The sequence below is a fragment of the Aulostomus chinensis genome, chromosome 8, assembly GCF_037954235.1.
Source record: "Aulostomus chinensis isolate RoL2024-O1b breed Wild chromosome 8, RoL_Achi_v1.0, whole genome shotgun sequence".
Lineage (NCBI taxonomy): Eukaryota > Metazoa > Chordata > Actinopteri > Syngnathiformes > Aulostomidae > Aulostomus > Aulostomus chinensis.
Genome location: NC_141327.1, coordinates 19,601,258 through 19,613,819, shown reverse-complemented (window position 1 = coordinate 19,613,819; position 12,562 = coordinate 19,601,258). Strand labels below are relative to the sequence as shown.

Here is a 12,562-nt window from a genome sequence, read left to right as displayed (position 1 = left end):
TCTTTCAAATGGGGCATGACTAACTGGTGCAGGGCTCACCGGCTGGAAGAAATTATACATTCTTTAAAAGGACAAGTTTGAACGTTCGCTCGACTTGTCGCCAAATGTTTAGCTTTGGGGTCACAGCGCGTAAGGGACAAAGGGACTAATTTTTAACAAGCATAAGCTATTATGTGTAACACCGTCATTGTTCGTTGCATGAAACTTTCATCCTATCAGAAGTCAAATACTGATTAGAAAACCAAATGTGTGTGTAGATAGCTCAGTTCTGTCACTGCATTTCAACGACTGCCGCAAAAATATCTGAGTGTGTGACTTAGTGAAAAGGTAAATCTAATCCAAAGGGTTAAGAATGTCAGCTCTTATATAACTTAAATCTACAGGCGTCGCCTCCCGCACCGCAGAGAAAAATTATGCTACAACCGCCCGTGCTGGAATTTTGTTGAAAACTAACTGAACATGATAAAAAAAAAAAAACCAACAAAAAAACTGTTTGCTTTCACTGCCAAGACACATGAGAGTGTGTTTGTAGTGGCAACACAGTTTCTTTTATCACTTCAAGCTTCACCTGCACTTCTACTGTACACAAGGAAGGACCCTTTTCTTCTTAAACGCTTAACCTTTTTTTTTTTTTTTTTTAATTCACAACTCTACTCAACCCGTTCTCCCTTTCGACTATTAGCGCTAACAGGATGAAGCATTTCCTTTAACTTGAATATTCTAAACTCAACAAACCACCAACATGCAAGAACAGGTCTGACGGGCTCTGTGTTTACCAGATTCAGTATCAAACACTAACAATATTTGAATAAGCAGGGAAACAAAAACACCCTGACTTACAGCTGTCAACAACAGACAGCAGTCCACCGAAGAGGAAACAAACATGAATTTCTGTTTCAAGCAGGTGTCAGGTTTTAGCACAATGTCGTAATATGTGCTTATTCATTCATCACTCAAAAATTAGCAGCGGTTAATAACTCATTTCACACAATTTCAGTTGAAGACTTCAAGATGGATGGAATTCACCACAATCATTCAACAACCTTAAAGCGGAGGGAGGGATGCTGGGATGTTTGCTGGTCTTATATTTCTGATAGAGGAGCTGAAGGTGCCTTGTCACCTGTCAGGTGATGTTTTTGGATTCGTGCAACATGAAAACACTGCTATCATGGGTTTAAAGAGTAGATAAATGTCGAGCTAGGGTAGTGAATTTAAAGTCGAGGATCATTATGTTTCAACATGGCCGGAATTCGTAGTGTTTGCTCGTCTTCATCCCGATGCAAAGTTATTTAGCGCGTTTATAGAGTAAGAGATGCTCCGACAGTAGTCTAAGCTCCCTGAGGACGTCAACAGAGAAAAAAAGATAGAATCAATCTGCTTAAAGAGCCATTTGGCAACATTTAAAAACGTAAAAAACAAACATCATTTGAAATGATTTATGGTTTTACACAGAAACTGTCATTGAAGCGGCCTGCAGTAACACTTGTTGCCTTCGCCTAAGACGTTTTCGGTAGTTTCATTTTTATCATTTTTGTTGTGCAAAAACTACCAGGCCACTTTTCACGGACCCGGTGAAAGGATGAGCAAAGGTCAAAATGAGAAATCGCTTCAAACATGGATATTTTCCTTAATTTCTCGAAAAAAAGTTACATAAACCAAGGTGGGGGTGGGGGGGCTAAGTTCTCTCTTGCTAGTAGTGGTTAAAGGACTTGAACGCAACACAGCAACCTGGCAACACCTGAGCCTCTCAGTTGTCAGGTTTGTGTAAAAAAAAAAAAAAAAAATCGGCTCAGATTTCAAAGTTTTTAACTTTAACAGTTGAATATTTGCAGTTTGACGCTTCGAAGTTGAGGGGGAGGGCGAAAAGGAAGAGAAGAGTTGCTGCTCCACCTGTTGCGACGCGCCTGGTGTTTACCTGACTTACCTTGAGACTTCACGCTGCAGAGGAGGACAGAGAGCACAGTAGTCCTAAATGTCGGGAAGACGAGTGAAGGTGGGACGAAAATGTGGTCAGGATAATGGGGGGAAAATACATTAAAAGTCAAAAGGGTCCCCGGGTATCGAAGACGGTCAGAGGGAATATTGAACTCCCAGCCAGTGCGTGTGACAGGGACGGTGGAAGGCGGGACTACAGCCGAGCTGCCAGATGGAAAGGCAGGGAGTGGCAACAGGCAGGGGGGGAAAAAAACCACCGAGTGGATGGGTGGTGTAAAAGCACAATAAAGGCGGCGAGTATCGGCCTACATTGAGGTTGTTTTTTGCGTCAGTTACAGGTGACGCCCTCCTTGTTGTTTTGTCAGCATTTATAGTGTGTGTGTGTGTGTGTGTGTAGATGGGGCATAAAGTTTGGGCTGATAAAGTAGGTCATGTCTCCCGTCTGTGTTTTTCTTTGACCAACGTTCCCACTGCCATGAAAAAAAAAAAAAAATGGTTTGAAACGTTGTGGAAGAAAATTTTGGTTAATATTTACTTTGATAGACGAATATTTAGTGTCAAATCGTGTTTCTTGTGATTAACTTTCGTTCCTGGTAAATTTTCAAATTTCACGTGTTTTCAGAGAATGTGTTGTCCATAGTTTATTCCAAAAGTCTGGAGAAAGTCATGGAAGTGTATTGAGAAAAAAAAAGGTGTTCACTGCACTTGTTCATTTATATGCTGTGTAGGTTGTGCTATTTTGGTATTTCTTGCCTTATGAATTGAGGATGTGATCTAATTACCTACTGATTTGTAAAAGCAGAATTTGATTATTTGGATTTTAAAAATGCACCAAGGCAACATCCTAGAAAGCAAAACAAGACTTTGATGAAGACGCATCCAAAAGATTTCACTCAATCTTGGAGGCTGAAAAGCTTGAAGTAAAAAAAAAAAAACACATTATTTTAATGATATTGTGATCAATACTTGGTACAATAATCTTCTGGCTGTCAGGTAATCGATTCATAAATTGGTTTAGTTGTGAGCTGCAACAATTTGTGAACTGTTAATCAAAATGTCATTCAGTGTTTAGAGATTAAACAGAAGCGTTTTTCTTCTGACTAAACGCTGCTGTCAAAATAATACGACATGCAGTCCTAAACAAGATTATGCAGCTGAGGAAAGAAACCCAAATATTCCAATGGGCCCAGAGTGACAAAAAAAAATTACACCATTTACTGTTTCACCAAGTAAAGAAAATGTTCTGATATGAGGAGATATAGAAAATATAATAAAACGGAGGGAAGATTTTAAAAAAATCCAATCCAAACAACCAATCAAAATTGAAATGAATGTCACTGAAAGTGTGTGTACTTAGCGGTGTTGAGGATTATTTGTTTGATGAAACAACCAAAGGGGCGGCCCGCAGCATGGCAATCTAAAACTGTGTTATGATTCACAGCTACATTTTTGAACTAGTTAATGTCATAAACACTTTGTAAAGGTACCTTATTAGAAAGTGTGTGTGTGTGTGGGGGGGGGGGGGGCTAATAAAATAGGGCATGGGTTAACTCCTCACCTTCAAACAGACAGATGCTTATCAGACAGAATGGATAGAGTGTAAATAATTATGGGAGTCAGGCAAATGTGCTAACACACATGGACTTAACAGGCACACACACACACACACACACACACACACACACACACACACACAAAGAAGTATGTTTACATGATAAACATGCATTTGCACACTTATATTGAGGGGAATGCCAAGTAATTGGGGGATGGGTGTCAGAGAGCAGAACCCTGATGTGTGTAGTTAAAGACAAGTAGATGTTTCTTTTCTAACAGTGCTCTATTTGTTGCTCTCTCTCTCTCTCTCTCTCTCTCTCTCTGTCTGTCTGTCTGTCTCTCTCTCTCTCTCTGACACGCTTGCTCAACACATTCACCGAGCCCTCGCCGTCCCATTTCCTCAGCTATGCCCCGAGCCATCACAAAATGTGGCGCAGGGATTGGCTGTTCCAAGCATCCACTCAGACCTCCAATCCACAAAAAACATTTAAAAAACAACAACAACAACAACAACATAGATTCAGGTAGTTGGCGAGCACTTCCCTCTTTCCCATCCTAAGTCTCTCCCAATTTACCCCTTGACACATTTTCACTCTCTCTTTCCTCCCCCCACTCACTCTTCCTCTGCTATTCTCTTTCTCCCTGCCCCCCTCAGATATCAGGTGTGTTACCTGAGCCCCGTATCAATAGTTAATCACCCTGGGACACCCAATCTGCAAAGAGCATGACAGAACTCTCCCGTGAAGAGTTGTGATGGTGTTGGTCATTGTGTGTATGTGTGTAGGTGTGTGTTAGTTAGAAAAAATAAAAAGCCTTGCATTTTATAGAGAAAAAAGGTTGCTGAGAGAGCAGAGAATGACTCTGGAAACCAAGGTAGCGCAGAAACATGCCCAAAGGATGAGAGGCAAAGACATATGGAGGAAAATCCAATAAAACACACACACACACACAAGGCAATGATGGAGTGCACATGTATCAGGCACCTCAATAAAATAAACACACTCGTGTTGGTGTGGAAATCAAACAGATGTTAACAGCGAATGTGGCACCATTAATTCAGGATGCTGCAGAGATGGACTTAACACTCAGTTCTTGTAATTATGCCTCAATCTTCACTAAATTTGAGAATAAATGTTTTGTTCTGCTCCCTAGTGGACAAACAGTGGAATTACATTGAAGTCACGATCCAAATACTGCTGAGATATAAAATTAGAATATCATTTGAATTCATATGATTAATCAAGAGAGTGGAACAAAATATACACTGCAGTTCTGTTGCTGTGAAAGAAGACGTACGGATTAGAGTGTTTACACAACCTCCTTATTATTAGAAATTCATAATTTATTAGCAATTGCAAAGTTGTTAGTCAAGTATAATTTATTAATATGTCATCTGTAGTTCCACATAAAGCAAACTTTGAAATACTGTATGTGTTCATATCAGATTTTAATTCATTGTAACAATGGTGTCACATATGATGTTCAGTGTCTGCATACATGTCAAGAGCTATGTTGTCTACTTCAATGACAGTTATCCTGATCAGAATGCAGCAGGGAAGTAACGAAATGCGCTGTCACATGATGAATATTTGAAGATTATATCAATGACAGATATGATAAAATATAGAGAAACATTCAAATTGCTAGATTTAATCTCCGTCCTTCCCTGGTTTAATTGGGTATTTCACAAACCTTTTTGCCAGAGCAGAGTCTGATAAATTAAATAATCCTGGATTAACTAAAATATGCACCAGGAGAGGTGTGTGTGTGTGTGTGTGTGTGTGTGTGTGTGTGTGTGTGTGTGTGTGTGTGTGTGTGTGTGTCACTCATGGTTGACTGAAGCATCTAAAAAATTTGACTGGAGCAGTTTTGTGGCTGTGACTCAGCGGTTGTCAGGGTAAACATGGCCTCTAGCTGGATCGAAGGAGCTGGATTTGACATTTTCAACCAAGGTGCAGATTCATTTCACTGGTAGTGATGTCATTTATACGCTTGATAAAAAAAAAAAACGCTCCATCAACTAACGCAAGTTTTAATGGCGACGAGTTGTTTTGCTAAAAAGTGAAGCTAAATATTAGTAGGTTTCATTTCTTTGCCTTCTTCAAACAATCACCAAAGTCGTTTTTCAAGTTTTTCAGAAAACGCAAAAAACTGGAGGCAAAATATCACAAGGAGTTGTTTTGGGTAAAAAAAAAAGTCAAAAAAAGATTTAGGTAATTATTTTAAGAAGGTGACGATTTGGAAATTGAAAATGTGACGCAATAAACAATGGGCAAAACAAATAAGGATGAGGGAGGGGCTTTTTCTGCCCTTGGTTGGAAGGTTGTTTGTGTTATGACCTGCTCAGCTCGGGGGAAGTTGAGCCATCTGGATGCTGCAAATATTTGTACATGTTTACTTGTGTTGCTCCTGGAGTAGCCTGGAGCCCCTCTCGTTCATTCGCATATTCAAAGCTGAAACCATCTCTTATAGTAAAAATACTAAAAAATATCTGAAGATATGTTTGAACTCTTTCATGAAGGGAAGTGTAATACTTCTTTGAAAACATGGGTGTGATGTGAATGGGTTCTTGCTTAGCTCTACCCCTCCCCCATATTTCTGGTAGTTTTTGGACTTGATCCTGACAACAGGCAAACAGACAGCTCAACATTCAGGCTGGCGCAGCGGAGAAGCAGGTAGAAACAAAACCTGATGAAATCCTACGGGAAGATGAGCTCCCTCCCTCGGGAGCGATTCAGGAACATGCATGAACAGGGTGGAGCCGCTAGCCGCGTCTTATCTGTCAACTGTTTTGATTCACCTTGAGATTTGTTGTTTATTTTAGAATTTATTCACTCTGGCAATAGGATCGGTTCTTGAGAACAGTTCTGTAAAGCCCTCTAATCAGAGGTCTTCCCTTGGTCTTAAACATGCTTACTTAAGCCAGGTCACTTCCAGCTGGTTTTGGTGACATAAGAAAACGATTTATACACATTCATGTGGTAAAATTTGGTTAAAAAAAATCATAATGTGATTATAGCACAGAATATTGTGAATATTTCTCAACTGCAATGTACAAGTTTTAATTAACACATTTACCAACATTTAGAATTGCACCAAGCAATAACAAAACAGATCATACATGAAAAATGGAACCATTTCTGTAAGATGAATAACTTTTTTTTAGCAACTACATACACGATTCAGTTAATGGCACAGTACACATTTGTTGGATATTTCTGTAAAATCCTTTTTTTTAAAGCATCACCATCGAGAGCTATCTTGAAACCCGCAATTTAATGATCACACAATCTGAAACTTTTTTGTGCAGTTTTGAAACTGCCTTCCTCCTTCCTTTCAAAAATAATAGAAATATTACATCTGATGTGTTTTTAAAGTGAAAACAAGAAAAATAAGAAAAAAAAAACACTCTTCAAACAGCAGGATCGTGTTTTTAACCCCCGTTCGCCTGCTTTCTCAACTTAAACTCAAGAGGTAGAGCGAGAAGAACCTGTACTTCTTTCACACTGTAAAAGTCATAATAAAATGCAGTTGTCTTTGTAATGTTTAGAAGTCACCACTAGGGGGAGAACAAATACCACCAGCAAAACTACAAACTTTGTCACTGCAACCACTAAAGTGTTGTCAAGCGTATTTGTAGTTGAAGTCTGAACGTTTTTTCTTTTAACACTTAGATTCTCATTTTGAATAGTAACAAGTACATAAACTTTATCAGCAGATTGGCTTATTACAAGTAAAATGTGTTTTTCATGATACCACGTTATCGAATTTTTGTTGTTTGTGTTTTGTTTTGTTTTGTTTTTTCACCAACTGATACCATATATAGCTCAACCTCACTCTTTCCATGAGATGACGTTTTATTGACCCTGAAGGAAATCCATCCAGGTCACTTTTCCTCCAATGATGAAAAAAACAAAACAAATAAGAACAAATAAAAACATCATAAAAAGATAAGAACAATGCAGATACGCAGTGTAAATACACTAAAGATATACAGTAACATGATAAGAGACAAAATCAGGCTGCAGGGATCCTCTCCCCCACCCCCTCCACCATGCGGTAAATGCCCCCCCTCCTGGCTTGATGTAAATGTAGCAAATTTCACAGGGTTACAACAAACGCCTGTTCTGTCGTCTGACCTGAAACCTTGGGACTGCTGATATATTTTGCACGCAACAAATTGGAAATACTACCTTGAAGTCACAACAACAATGCAGTTATAGTGGTTGAGAAAAGTTGCTATGTTTCTCCCTCGCACACAACACGATAACAAGAAGTGACTGACGGGTGTGCAGTGTTTTTGGGTCACATAAGTCACTCCAAAGAGATTCATTTAAATTAATCCTTGTGTTTCCTGTATCACTCCTTTTCACGTCTCTCGCTCTCTCTCTCTCTCTCTCTCTCTCCCTTTCTCATCTTTTCCTCACCTATGCTCACCCACCGGCTCTGTAATCAGCCTTCTCAGCGATAGCCATTTTGTTTCTGTATTCCTTATCTCCTCTTTGCAGTTTCCTTCTCTGTCATTACTCTGCTATTAAGGCTTCATCCTGAGGCTAAAACACAGGACTTGTACTGACCTTTTGCAGTCACAGCTACGCTGCAAACGTCTGCCTTGGCAAGATAACACATTCAACCTACCACCTCTCTGGCTCTTTCTCTCTCTCTCACTCACTCTCTTTCTTTTTTTCTCTCTCTCTCCCTAGTTCTCTCCACACACAAACAACATTTTCATTTGTAACTGCAAGGTCTTTACCTTTAAAAAGTCTTCATCTGCTGACATCACTCCCAGCACAAACTACACAAAACAGTTACTGTAGGTGCAGTGAAACTCAAAGGTTTAATTTCTGTAAAGAACAAATATTTCATGAAATCCAATTAAACATTTAGATGCAGTTCAGCGTCTCTCGATTTCAGCTTTTTTAAATGACCTTCCTACCATGATGGAGGGAAGGGGCATGCAAGAAAGAAAATTGGCACAGAAAATTAGAGTCTCTTTAAAAATGGAGGGAAAATAATTCATAGATGTAAATATTTTAATTATTTTAATATCACCAAGTGTGCACCAATTTATGGTGGTATTATGATATCAATGAACAATCAACGGCAGGGCTCGTCTGAAATGAGATTGATCTTTATGACAGAGTTTATTCACAGACAGCGTGATGGAGGACTGGAGGGCTTTGAAAGAGTTATTTCTGAGACACTACAAGGTAAATAAGAACATGATATATAAAATATCTTATCAGTTGGTGCATCGCCTAAATATAACATTTATATTTGTGGCTCCAGTTCCCGCATCTCAGTTTACTGTTTCACCATCATCGCTGGAAGAGAACTGAAGGTATTATAATATTTTAGTGGTAGTAGTAGTAGGAATATTTATTTCAAGCGGTAGATAGAGCAAGTGTCACGCATTTGTTTGTCACCATATTTGGATGAGACAGCGGAGCTGGAGAGGTGAGAGGGGCTGAATGTGACACCACGATAGCGAGGTGTCATTCTCATTTTTACTCTAAAGGGAACCACGATTTACAAAATGAACGCCATGCTGCATTCGACTTGAAACACTTGCACGGTTGAGACCATTAAATGAACGTATTTATCGTGTCAGACACCTTGGGCAGCAGGAGCACATGAAATGAAAATGAATAAAAGATCGAAACAAATTCTGGCAGCCGCAAAAATAGAATATAAAAAAAAACAACAATCGGCATAACAGAAATACATGCAAGTGCTTGGCAGCAATCTTGGTAGTCTATGAATGTAAGTAGATGGTTAGAGGCTTTGTAAGTGTTGAGAACTTGGCAAAAACACAAGACAATCTGGTGAAGGCTTGAGAGTGACTGAGGCTTAAATAGAGCTTTGACTGGCTTGAGAGCACCTGACAGTTTGCTGGTGATCAATCTGGGTGAGAGGAGCTTCTAGGAAGACACACACACACACACACACACACACACACACACACACACACACACACACACACACACACACACACACACACACACACAGAAATCAAGAGAGGTACCAGGTCAGGTTGGGACATACTGAGGCTACAAATCAACTGAGAAGATGGGTCATTTTCTCATGGACTTCTATGCGATCACACTTCAGTCACAAATAGAAGTCACCCCCTGTTGGCTATTAGAAAAAATGCATGTTGAGGACAATTGCATTGACTTCACTAAACAGATTCTATATGCAGCTGATGGTGGAAACGGATTGAAAAGGGCCTTTTTTGTTTCAAAATGATCATGCCTACACTCAAAAAGCCAAATTTGTGGAGACATTTTGATTTTAGCTTGCAGAATCATGTGTAATTCCTCTATTCCTCTGGTAAACTCTCTAATTCTCTCTTGATGGATTGTTCTACCCACTTTACCCCAAATCTCTTTACCTTCCCTCTCTCCTCTCATTTCCTCCCTCCCACCACCTCAGTGAGCAGGTGCACTGTGACAGTCACTGAGCTGTGAAATCCTCGCTTCTTGAGACACGTTTCATGCCTCTCCCATCAAAACACGCTCACTCACATTATGTTGCTTTTGTCCTATTTTTCATGACCTCGTCTCTTCCCTCATCTCTGCCTGTGTCAAGATGGAGGCTATTATGTATGATCATGGATTTCTTCTACGGTGAAAAATAAAGAGATTGAAACTGTGCATGGTCAGTGAGTGTGTGTGTGTGTGCATGTCTGTTTGCCAGTATGAGCGGTCCGTGTGGCTCTCCTGCATATGTCTCTGACCACATCTACATCTTTAATGTCTGCGACTGAATAATGTATGAACCCCCCTGGGCTGGTGCATGCGCACACGCACACCATGCACACGCGCACGCACACACTCTCTCTCTCTATATCTCTCTCTCTCTCACACACACACACACATGCACACACCTCTTTACCACTTCAATTAACTACAAATTTTAAGAAAATACATGGTTACTGTAACCCATAGTAGACACGTCAACCCCACAACTACTGCCATCCCACTGTCATCCTCATGGCGTTCATGTGAAAGCTTTGTTCAGACTCTACTAGCACGATAGCTGCTCTACAAACAGCTTCCTGTTTACATACTTCACACTTCCTGTCAGAGAACACCAAGCTCACATTCTGTACTCGTGTGTACCTGTGTGTGTATATTTGCTGCAGACCGTTTAGCATCTCAGCCAGGCACGCTCGATGATACACACACTTTGCTGCGGTCATACCTCATCCTTATTTGACTTTCAAATATCTGAAATATATCATTTCCACATGCCCCCCCACCCCCTACACACACACACCGCTTTTCCACAGCCACTTAAAAATACGATGTTAAGCTGAGACCACAGTTGGTTTCTACAGCAACTGTGCATAATAACGTCCTGACCCTTCTGACCACCAGGCTTGTCTTTCTAGTGCTTGTTAATGATATTAATACACTTGACCGACCCAACCCCACCTAACCCGAGCTGAAGTGAGCCAGCGGAAATGCGCCCTTGAAGTGGCTCACCATGTTTGCTCACCCTTTTGGTTCTCTTCCTCTTTTCTTCTCATCTCGTTCAATTGTTGACGTGCGATGAATTACAGCAAAAACCTCAATAAACAAGAGAAGAAATTGAAGCTAGAGAAGGAGCACAATGTTTTGCTAAGCATCCATAATTAACCGTAATCTCAACCCTCACAACAGGATATAGTGGGGAAACATGTTAGATGATGCTGCCCCCAGTTATCATCAAAACACCAAATATGGGAGATAATAAGGCAGCTGTCCCAACCACAAAGATTCTGTTGCAGTTTAACAGTCAAACTGAAATGATAGGTTCAGCTGCTGGGTCCCAACGTTCGCCTATTCAAAAATAAATGCTCGAAAAAAAATGCCACAAACGATTGTTATTACTCCTTTTAAGACAAAATATGGTGCATTGTTGTACCTGAAATGCTCTCAGAGCTTGAATTTATTGGCCAGCAGCACAGCATCTTACACTAAGCAGCACATCCTTCCTGCAAAAGGCTGATACTCACTCTAATTCTGAACATATGACAAATTACATCATTAACTCTTTAGTCAGAACAACTTGACCCTTTACTGTATTTTATAGGTCCAGGAATGTCCAAGAAACCATGCCAGATGATAATTTTTCCCCTCATGTGAGTCTGATTTGTTAATAAGATGCACTAAAAACCTAAAAATGAGGTTAAATATCCCCTGACAGCCAGCTACATAGAATTCATGTCATATGAACACAAGTTTGAAGTTGATTCACAGGTTTCTCAGTCTCATTTTCACCGTCCCGTCCCCCCGAGAGTCAGTTCATCTGTATAAAATGGGAAATAGAACATCATTGTATCAACCCAACAACTGCATGGGAAAAGGGAACTACTTAGAAATGAGAAATGAAACAAACGTAGATCCCCTCTAAAATCTCAACGGCCTTTCATACACTCCTTTCCATCCAATCACAGCAGTTTGTGTGAATCTTGTCGGGATGTTACATACATCTTCCACTCATGTGGATACTTGAACCCAAGCCAAACCCTGATCCTGTCCTTGACCTGACCAAGACTCATCCTTCATCTTAACCAGGAGCTCAGACATTTCATTTTGCCCCTGTTTTTCCCCATGAGAACTAGTGTTTACACTAGTGAAGGCCTCCAGTAGGTGAGAAAAAAGAACCACCACCACACACACACACACACACACACACACACACACCCCTTCCAAAACACAATCTGAGGCTTTGTAAGTCCCGGAAAGGACTTCCTGATCATGGAGTGGTTCCACCCGCCCCCATATATCATTCCGAGTGGGTCCTTTAGGTGCATCTCCCATGGAGACCATGTTATCTTAAAGCATCAGTTTGTAGTCCTGAGCTAACCTCTGCCAGGAATGTGACTGAAACGCTCCCATGAGTCACTACTGTACAAGCAAGCCTGAGCGGCTCCCTTGAGACAACTGAGCAGAAACATGGGAGAAACTAGAGGAGCACTCACAGAGCACAGTTATCCCTAACCCACCCAGGCCCATTTAAGATGTCCAGAAAAATTAACAAAAACATGCAGAGACGAGAGGCGCATTTCCATATTTTATGGGAA

At 40.4% G+C, this 12,562-nt stretch overlaps 1 protein-coding gene across 2 annotated transcripts in view; it reads right to left on the bottom strand.

The window, feature by feature from the left end:
* Positions 1-12,562, bottom strand: part of ugt8 (UDP glycosyltransferase 8) — a 47,403-nt gene that overhangs the window by 19,780 nt on the left and 15,061 nt on the right. Inside the window, exon 1 of one of the 2 annotated variants that reach the window (XM_086211545.1) lies at positions 1,925-2,172. The exons of the other annotated variant lie outside the window; for it this stretch is intronic. The gene's annotated coding sequence lies outside the window, so the exon portion shown is untranslated. Of the gene's footprint in view, positions 1-1,924; positions 2,173-12,562 lie in introns of those variants that run through there. 2 annotated transcript variants of the gene reach the window in all.